The sequence below is a fragment of the Megalopta genalis genome, unplaced genomic scaffold, assembly GCF_051020955.1.
Source record: "Megalopta genalis isolate 19385.01 unplaced genomic scaffold, iyMegGena1_principal scaffold0048, whole genome shotgun sequence".
NCBI lineage: Eukaryota > Metazoa > Arthropoda > Insecta > Hymenoptera > Halictidae > Megalopta > Megalopta genalis.
The window spans coordinates 102141-110904 of NW_027476117.1; the positions used below are offsets into that span (position 1 = coordinate 102141).

The window sequence follows — 8764 nt, forward strand, 5'->3', positions numbered from 1 at the left end:
CTTCCTCGCCGACGAAGAGCCCGGGACACTCTGCGATGAGTGGTGGGAGGAGACAGAGAAATCTGACTCCTCCCCGTCATCGCACTCACCAAGGCCCGCTGCGGTCCTCTTTTTGCCGCGTGTTGCAGAATGCCTCCGCGACACCGGCTCTGTACATCTTTGGAGGCGCACGATAGGCCCGCGCACCTCCACCTCACGCTCGTTTCCCCCCTCCCCGGTTGTTTGTGAAAAAGTAGACTCCATACTTAATCCCACGAGTGTGGTCGGAAAGGAGGTCACCCCGGGTAGAGCCGCCATACCCGGGGAAGGCTAATACGCCCGGGGGGTCGCCAGGTACCCCGGGGTTGTCCGCTAACGATTGGTGCACCCACCAACCATAGCTGGCGCTTACTCCAGCTACGCCCTCTTCACCGCGCAACACTGCTTGGGGCTAGGGATTTTTTAGAGAGGTTGTCATCCTCGCGGCCCGGCCGGTTAAGGCAAGACCCCCGTTCCTGTAAAACATGACCACAGGTTTACGGTATGTGTCCGACTTTAGTTGGCCCCTCACCTCAAGCCACTCCGGCATGGTAGAACCTGCCAGGGAATAAATTCCCCGCCGGCACAGCCTTGAGGATCATTAGGGCACGAAGCCCCCCCACCACGACAAGGTAGCGGACACGGGGGGGATGGGCCATTCCTAGCGGCACTGCAATGCCAGGCCGACCCGTGACAGAGGGGGAGCGAGCCCCGACCACTCCGTCGGTTTCCAAAAATCAGGTTAATATTCTGACTCCTCGATGAGGAGTGTATCAGATATTAAGCTGATAAGAACAGATACTACACTTTGATCTTAGCCATAAGGCCGAGAAGCGATAACCTTGACATAACCTTTTTTTTTTTTTTTTTTTTTTTTTTTTTTTTTTTATTTTACGTGGAGGAAATCTGCTCGCCAGACACCCCCGCCCCGCCCGGGGGAGCGGGACGAGGGTAGTGTGGGGTTTGACCCACTAAAACCTCCACGGCGACCTGAGGACGCAGGACCGATCGCTGGCGATTCAACGGGGGAGCCACGGGAACTCTTGAAGAACACTACCGCGGCTCCCCCTCGCCTGGCCGGCCATCAAGATGGTAACGATGGCCGGCCGCGTCCCGGGGGGAAATAAAATAAATCCTCCCCCCTAAATTCCATTTAAATTCGGCGGCGCGAGGGGTCGCACCCCGCACCGCCCCGACACGGCGACCGCGCGATAGGTGACCAGGGCCCCCGCCCTGATCACAGCGGCCGCCGGGAGGACGACGAGTATATTGGAGGAGGATCACAGTTAACGCTCGCCTCCTTCAGGCGACTCGTCATCCCCCACTCCCAACAGTGGAGGTCCTCCTCTGTTGGCGGGCGGCGGGCAATGAAACCAGCATATTCTGGTACACCCGCCGCCCGCCTACTCTCAGCTGCCCGGGGTTTCTCGGCGTGGACGCGCACGCCGTCCCCGGGCACGTCGGGCGGGATCTGTAAGCCCCCGATCCCGCTCGGCAGCCTCCTTCCGCGACATAACCTCCTCGCAGAAAGAGATTGCTGCCGCCCACTTCCCCGGGCCCTCCAGCATGGCCCCAACTAGGCTGGAGAGTGCGAGGTCGTGGCCGACTTCTCGTTTTAGGACTCGGCGCAGCGCTGAAAAGGCGGGACATTCCTCCAGCGTGTGCTGCGCCGAGTCTTCCTCCGCGCCACAATGGTGGCACACCGTCGTCGCTTCCCGCCCGATGCGACACAGGTAGACACCGAAGCAGCCATGCCCGGTGAACACCTGCGTCGCTCGGTAGGAGAGCCTGCCATGCCGTCTCTCCCGCCACGAGGTGAAGTGCGGCAGGAGAGCCCCGGGGACGCGCTCGCCGGCGTGGGAGCAAAGCTCGGCACGCCATCTGGCGAGCGCTAGTCTCCGGGCCTGGAGCTCGAAGCCCTCGACCGTCTCTCGCTCCGGCGGGGACCCTCGAGCACGGCTGGCGATGCTTGTGCGCCCATAAACATAGGCGCGCACCGCCGCCTGAAGCTCGAAGGGAAGTTCTCCCGCCAGAGCAAGCGCCGCCACGGTAGACGTGGTGCGGTAACCTCTTATGAGGCGGATGGCCATCCGCCTCTGCAGCCGGCGCAACAACAGCGTGTTGCGCCGGCTGGTCATCACGTACGGCGCCCATATTGGGGCACCGTATAAGGCCATAGACCGCACCACGCCCAGGTATAGGCGGCGCACCAAATCTCCCGGTCCCCCGAGGTTGGGCAGCAGGCGGCCCAAAGAGGCCGCCGCCTTTTCGACTCGGGGGACGTGACGGTCGAGATGCGCATCGAAGCTCCAGCGGCTGTCGAGGATCAGTCCGAGATATTTCAACTCGGACTTCACCTCTACGCAGGCTTCTCCAACCCGGATCCACGATCTGGCCGGTGGCCGAAACCGAGGCCGTCCGTGAAACCAGACAGCCTCGGCCTTCTCCGGGGCAATTTTCAGCCCCAGATCGCGGATCCTCGCGACGACGGCTGCCACCGCAACCTCTGCTCGTCGGATGGTCCTCTCGAAGGTACTCCCGACGGCGACCACCAACGTGTCGTCCGCGTAGCAGACGAGGGTGGCACCGTCGGGCAGGGCGGCCTTCTCCAGGACCGCGTTGTAACCCAGGTCCCACAGGAGCGGTCCTAAAACGGATCCCTGCGGGACCCCGCGGTCCACTTCCCTCCGTATCATCCCGTACCGGCCCGGGTATTCGACCCACCTGTCCCGCAGGTAGGCTCCGATCACCCGCCTCAGATAGGGAGGCACCTGGTGATCGACGAGGGCCCCCCTGATGGCGGACCAGGGCAGGGTGTTGAACGCATTGACGATGTCAATGGACACCGCCAAGCACACCCCGCCCCTTGCCACGGCATTGTCCGAGAGGGACTTGAGACGGTCGATAGCGTCGACCGTCGATCGCCCCTCCCGGAAGCCAAACTGGCAGTCCGCCAGATCTGGGCCGTCGCGGGACAGGTGTCTGGAGAGGCGGGCAACAATGATCTTCTCGAAGATCTTGCCCACCTCATCCAGGAGACAAATGGGCCGGTACGCGGAGGGAGAATCCCCCAGCCTCCCATCCTTCCTCAAGAGGACCATCCGACTTTCTCTCCATAGGTCGGGGAACGTCCCCGACCTCAGGAGCCCAGAGTAGAGGCTCCTCAGCCTCTCCCCCAGGACGCTCGCGGCGAGCAACCAGACCCGGTCGGGGATACCGTCCGGCCCAGGGGCGGTATTCTTGCCCCGGAGCCATTTGACGACCCCGGCCATCTCCTCCGGCGCGACCTCAAGGTCCGGGGACCACTCATGTTCCTCTGGCTCAGGGACGGGCCGGGACACCTCCCCGCTAACGGGGAATAAAGCGTCCATGACCCGCCCGAGCAGCCCCGGGTCCAGGCTCTCCGTCACGGGGGGCGCCCAGGGACGCAGTCGTCCCAATGCCATCTTGTATGGGCGCCCCCACGGATCTCGGTTCAGAGAGCCGAGGAGGTCGCGCCAGGCCCGGTCCTTCGATCGCCTGATGGCCAGCTGCAGGGCGACCACCTTCTCCCGATATCGCCCGTACAGCTGGGCAGCCAGCACGTCGCCCGTACGTCGTCGTCGACGGGCGCGAGCGTACTGGCGTCGCGCGCGAACGCACTCGGTGCGTAATTCCGCTATTTCGCGCGACCACCAGTACACCGCCTTCCTCGGGAAGACCCTGGCCCGGGGCATGGCGACGTCGCAAATCGACGTCATTGCGCCCCGGAACCAATGGGCCTCCCCATTCCCGTCGACTGGCCCGGTCGGTGTTGCTGGCCAGGCCACGACGTGGGCTGCCGCCATCAGAGCGTCCTGGTCGAGGCGCTTCAGCGCCCACCGCGGTCGAGGCGAAACTTCATCGGCGGGGCGACGACGGAGTGTCGACGGTGGGGCGGCGGAGAGGTCGAGAACTATGTATCTGTGGTCAGACAACGTCTCGACCCCTTCCGCCACCCTCCACCCCGTAATACGGCGCGCGGCCGGGGGCGTTGCCCACGAAAGGTCAACGATGGACCCCCCGTTATGACGCACGCACGTATGGACCGAGCCCGTATTCAGGAGACGGAGCTCCAGTCCCGCCGCCCAATCCAGCACCTCCCGGCCCCTCGAGTCAGTCCCGGGGGAACCCCAAGCCGCGGCCTTGGCATTGAAGTCCCCCAGGACCAGCACCGGACGGGGATGGCAGCGGGAGACGCATCTCCCTACCCCGTCCAGATACTGCTCAAACTCTTCGAGGGACCACCTTGGAGGTGCGTATATCGCCACAACCGCGGTGCCGCCCCAATCAACGGCCACGTATCCCAGACCACGATCGATAAGCGAGCACGGCGGGGACCCCGGCCTCCCAGCCCAAATAATCGCGGCGGAGCCAATCGAGTCCCCCATCCAGTGTGGATGTTTGGGCACCCTGTGCGGCTCCGCCACGACTGCCAACCCGGCACCCCGCTCGGCCAGGCATTGAAACAGGAGATCCTGCGCTCTGGCCGAGCAGTTGAGGTTAACTTGTATTATCGGGCCCGGGGGCCCCATTACACAACCGTGTCCATCGCCGTCACGGCCGCGGATGCGGTGGCGTCAGGGACTTTAGTGGCCCCATTCGCCCCCGCGGGTGCGGCGGTAGCATCAGGCGGTGCCGCCTTTTCGTTGCTGGCCACGGTGGTCGCCGCCTTGGCCATCGTGGTTTCCTTCCCTTTTTTATTAAATCTGGCAGACGGCCTGTGGCCGCCTCCCTTGCCTCGCCCCGCACCGGCAGGACATGCCCGGCTGCCGAGGCGGTGGCCAGACGGCCTGCCCGCGCCCGCACAAAGCGGACAATTGGGCGAGGCCGTACAGGCTGCCACCTTGTGGTCACGACTGCCGCATCTATAGCAGCAGTCGGACCTATCCTCGGCAGAAGTGCACCGCTGACTGGTGTGGCCAACACCAAGGCAACGGTAACACTGCAGAGGCCGGGCACTCAGGGCCTCCACGGCTGCCTGGGTCCAGCCGACGGTTATCCGGCCCGCGACAGCAACCTTGCGAGCGGCCGCGGCAGGACATCGGACCCAGAGGGTGCCCAATCCCGAGGGGGAAGACCGGATTTCGCCGGTATTGATGTCCCCCTCGCTGCACCCGCCCACGCGGGCAACAGCCGCAGCGACCTCCGCCGGCGTGGTCGAATCGACCAGGCCGCGCACCCTAAGGTCAGCTTTTTTGACCGGACGCGCGACCTTTACGCCGGTGCCTGCCAGCGCTTCCGCCACTTTTGTGGCGAGGACGGTGGCCTTGGCGGCCCCATCGGTGCCAGGGACCTCCAAAATTAACCCCCCAGTCACCGCCCTTCGCGGCCTCAGCGAGGCGATGCCAATTTCTGCCAGGTCCACCTTGGACCTGGCAGTGGCCATCGCCTGCGCGTAAGTAATGTCCACGCCAGACGGAACCGTTATGGTAACCGCTGCTGTGCGTGGCGGTCGAGGAGGCAGGGGTGTCTTCCTGGGGGCCGCCGGGACCACACGTCCTTTTTTATTCGCGGCCGCAGTGGCCTTGGCAGCCGCCTTTTTGGCCTTCCGGCCAACCACCTGGGACCACGCCTCCTGGGGTGGAGGCGCGGCGGAGTGTGGGGCCAATTCTGCTCGAGGTCGAGCGGGCTCCGTCTGGGCCGCTATAGCCGCCCCAGCTTTCCCACCTTTCTTCTTCTTCTTCGTCTTCCGCCCCACCCTGTCCGAAGACTGTGAGGGGACGGACGGCCCAGGTGCCACCGATCGCAGGGCCGAGTCCGTTCGCGGCGCGAGCTCCCTCCTGAATGACGCCAATTTGGCGTCTATCAGGGCGCTTATCTGCACCAGAAAATCTGCGGGCGCAGCCGCAGGTGGGGGCGAGGACTTTTCTTGCCCGGAGCGATGGCAATCCCGGGCGCCGACGATCGGCGGCGATACTGAGCCCTCTCCCGGGCGCGGCGGCGGAGGCATTGCGGCAGCAGCCGTTCTCGCCTCCACCACCTGCCGGAGCCGGGCCACCTCCGCCTGCAGCTCCGTCATTTGCCCCCTCAGGACGGCATTCTCGGCCTCCAGGGCACGCGTGGCGTCGGTAGCCGACCTAACCGCAAGCTCGGACACCCCCACCCTGCCGTTTAAGGCGGCCACCCTCAGGGCGCGGGCCAAGTTGCCCTTCAGCCCCTTCGAAACGCCGGAGATCCTGGCCACCTCATCCAGGCTCTCCAATATAGCGGCCGCGACATCCCGCGTCGGACGGTTGCGGAAATTTTCCGCGATATCCGTCTCGTCCGGGAGCGGGACGCTCGACCGCGATGGTCTCGGCACGGGGGCACCCGGGTCGAATATCGCCGCCACCTCCCTTGCCTCGGCCTCCAGCTGCGAAGCCTCGGCCAGCCTAAGTTTGGCCTCTGCGAGGCCAACATATTCGCCGGTCGTCGGCGGCCGTCCCCTCTTCCTCGCTGACGACGAGCCCGGGACACTCTGCGATGAGTGGTTTGAGGAGACAGAGAAATCTGACTCCTCCCCCTCATCGCACTCACCAAGGCCCGCTGCGGTCCTCTTTTTGCCGCGTGTTGCAGAATGCCTCCGCGACACCGGCTCTGCACATCTTTTGAGGCGCACGATAGGCCCGCGCACCTCCACCTCACGCTCGTTTCCCCCCTCCCCGGTTGTAATTGAAAAAGAATCCATAATTGGTCCCACGAGTGTGGTCGGAAAGAAGGTCACCCCGGGCAGAGCCGCCATACCCGGGGAAGGCTAATACACCCGGGGGTCGCCAGGTACCCCGGGGTTGTCCGCTAAAGATTGGTGCACCCACCAACCATAGCTGGCGCTTACTCCAGCTACACCCTCATCACCGCGCAACACTGCTTGGGGCTAGGGATTTTTTAGAGAGGTTGTCATCCTCGCGGCCCGGCCGGTTAAGGCAAGACCCCCGTTCCTGTAAAACATGACCACAGGTTTACGGTATGTGTCCGACTTTAGTTGGCCCCTCACCTCAAGCCACTCCGGCATGGTAGAACCTGCCAGGGAATAAATTCCCCGCCGGCACGGCCTTGAGGATCATTAGGGCACGAAGCCCCCCCACCACGACAAGGTAGCGGACTCGGGGGGGACCTTGACATAACCTTGACATAACCTTGACATAACCTTGACATAACCTTGACATAACCTTGACATAACCTTGACATAACCTTGACATAACCTTTTTTTTTTTTTTTTTTTATTTTACGTGGAGGAAATCTGCTCGCCAGACACCCCCGCCCCGCCCGGGGGAGCGGGACGAGGGTAGTGTGGGGTTTGACCCACTAAAACCTCCACGGCGACCTGAGGACGCGGGACCGATCGCTGGCGATTCAACGGGGGAGCCACGGGAACTCTTGAAGAACACTACCGCGGCTCCCCCTCGCCTGGCCGGCCATCAGGATGGTAACGATGACCGGCCGCGTCCCGGGGGGAGATAAATCCTCCCCCCTAAAATCCATTTAAATTCGGCGGCGCGAGGGGTCGCACCCCGCACCGCCCCGACTCGGCGACCGCGCGACAGGTGACCAGGGCCCCCGCCCTGATCACAGCGGCCGCCGGGGGGACGACGAGTATATTGGAGGAGGATCACAGTTAACCCACGCCTCCTCAGGCGACTCGTCATCCCCCACTCAGAACAGGGGAGGTCCTCCTCTGTTGGCGGGCGGCGGGCAATGAAACCAGCATATTCTGGTACACCCGCCGCCCGCCTACTCTCAGCTGCCCGGGGTTTCTCGGCGTGGGCGCGCACGCCGTCCCCGGGCACGTCGGGCGGGATCTGTAAGCTCCCGATCCCGCTCGGCAGCCTCCTTCCGCGACATAACCTCCTCGCAGAAAGAGATTGCTGCCGCCCACTTCCCCGGGCCCTCCAGCATGGCCCCAACTAGGCTGGAGAGTGCGAGGTCGTGGCCGACTTCTCGTTTTAGGACTCGGCGCAGCGCTGAAAAGGCGGGACATTCCTCCAGCGTGTGCTGCGCCGAGTCTTCCTCCGCGCCACAGTGGTGGCACACCGTCGTCGTTTCCCGCCCGATGCGACACAGGTAGACACCGAAGCAGCCATGCCCGGTGAACACCTGCGTCGCTCGGTAGGAGAGCCTGCCATGCCGTCTCTCCCGCCACGAGGTGAAGTGCGGCAGGAGAGCCCCGGGGACGCGCTCGCCGGCGTGGGAGCAAAGCTCGGCACGCCATCTGGCGAGCGCTAGTCTCCGGGCCTGGAGCTCGAAGCCCTCGACCGTCTCTCGCTCCGGCGGGGCCCCTCGAGCACGGCTGGAGATGCTTGTGCGCCTATAAACATAGGCGCGCTCCGCCGCCTGAAGCTCGAAGGGAAGTTCTCCCGCCAGAGCAAGCGCCGCCACGGTAGACGTGGTGCGGTAACCTCTTATGAGGCGGATGGCCATCCGCCTCTGCAGCCGGCGCAACAACAGCGTGTTGCGCCGGCTGGTCATCACGTTCGGCGCCCATATTGGGGCACCGTATAAGGCCATAGACCGCACCACGCCCAGGTATAGGCGGCGCACCAAATCTCCCGGTCCCCCGAGGTTGGGCAGCAGGCGGCCCAAAGAGGCCGCCGCCTTTTCGACTCGGGGGACGAGACGGTCGAGATGCGCATCGAAGCTCCAGCGGCTGTCGAGGATCAGTCCGAGATATTTCAACTGGGACTTCACCTCGACGCAGGCTTCTCCAACCCGGATCCACGATCTGGCCGGTGGCCGAAACCGAGGCCGT

At 64.1% G+C, this 8764-nt stretch overlaps 1 non-coding gene across 1 annotated transcript; it reads right to left on the reverse strand.

The window, feature by feature from the left end:
* Positions 1–663: 663 nt before the first annotated feature.
* On the reverse strand, positions 664–856 carry LOC143261356 (U2 spliceosomal RNA). The gene has a single exon (XR_013035497.1). It is a non-coding gene; the product is annotated as a U2 spliceosomal RNA (small nuclear RNA).
* Positions 857–8764: the final 7908 nt, after the last annotated feature.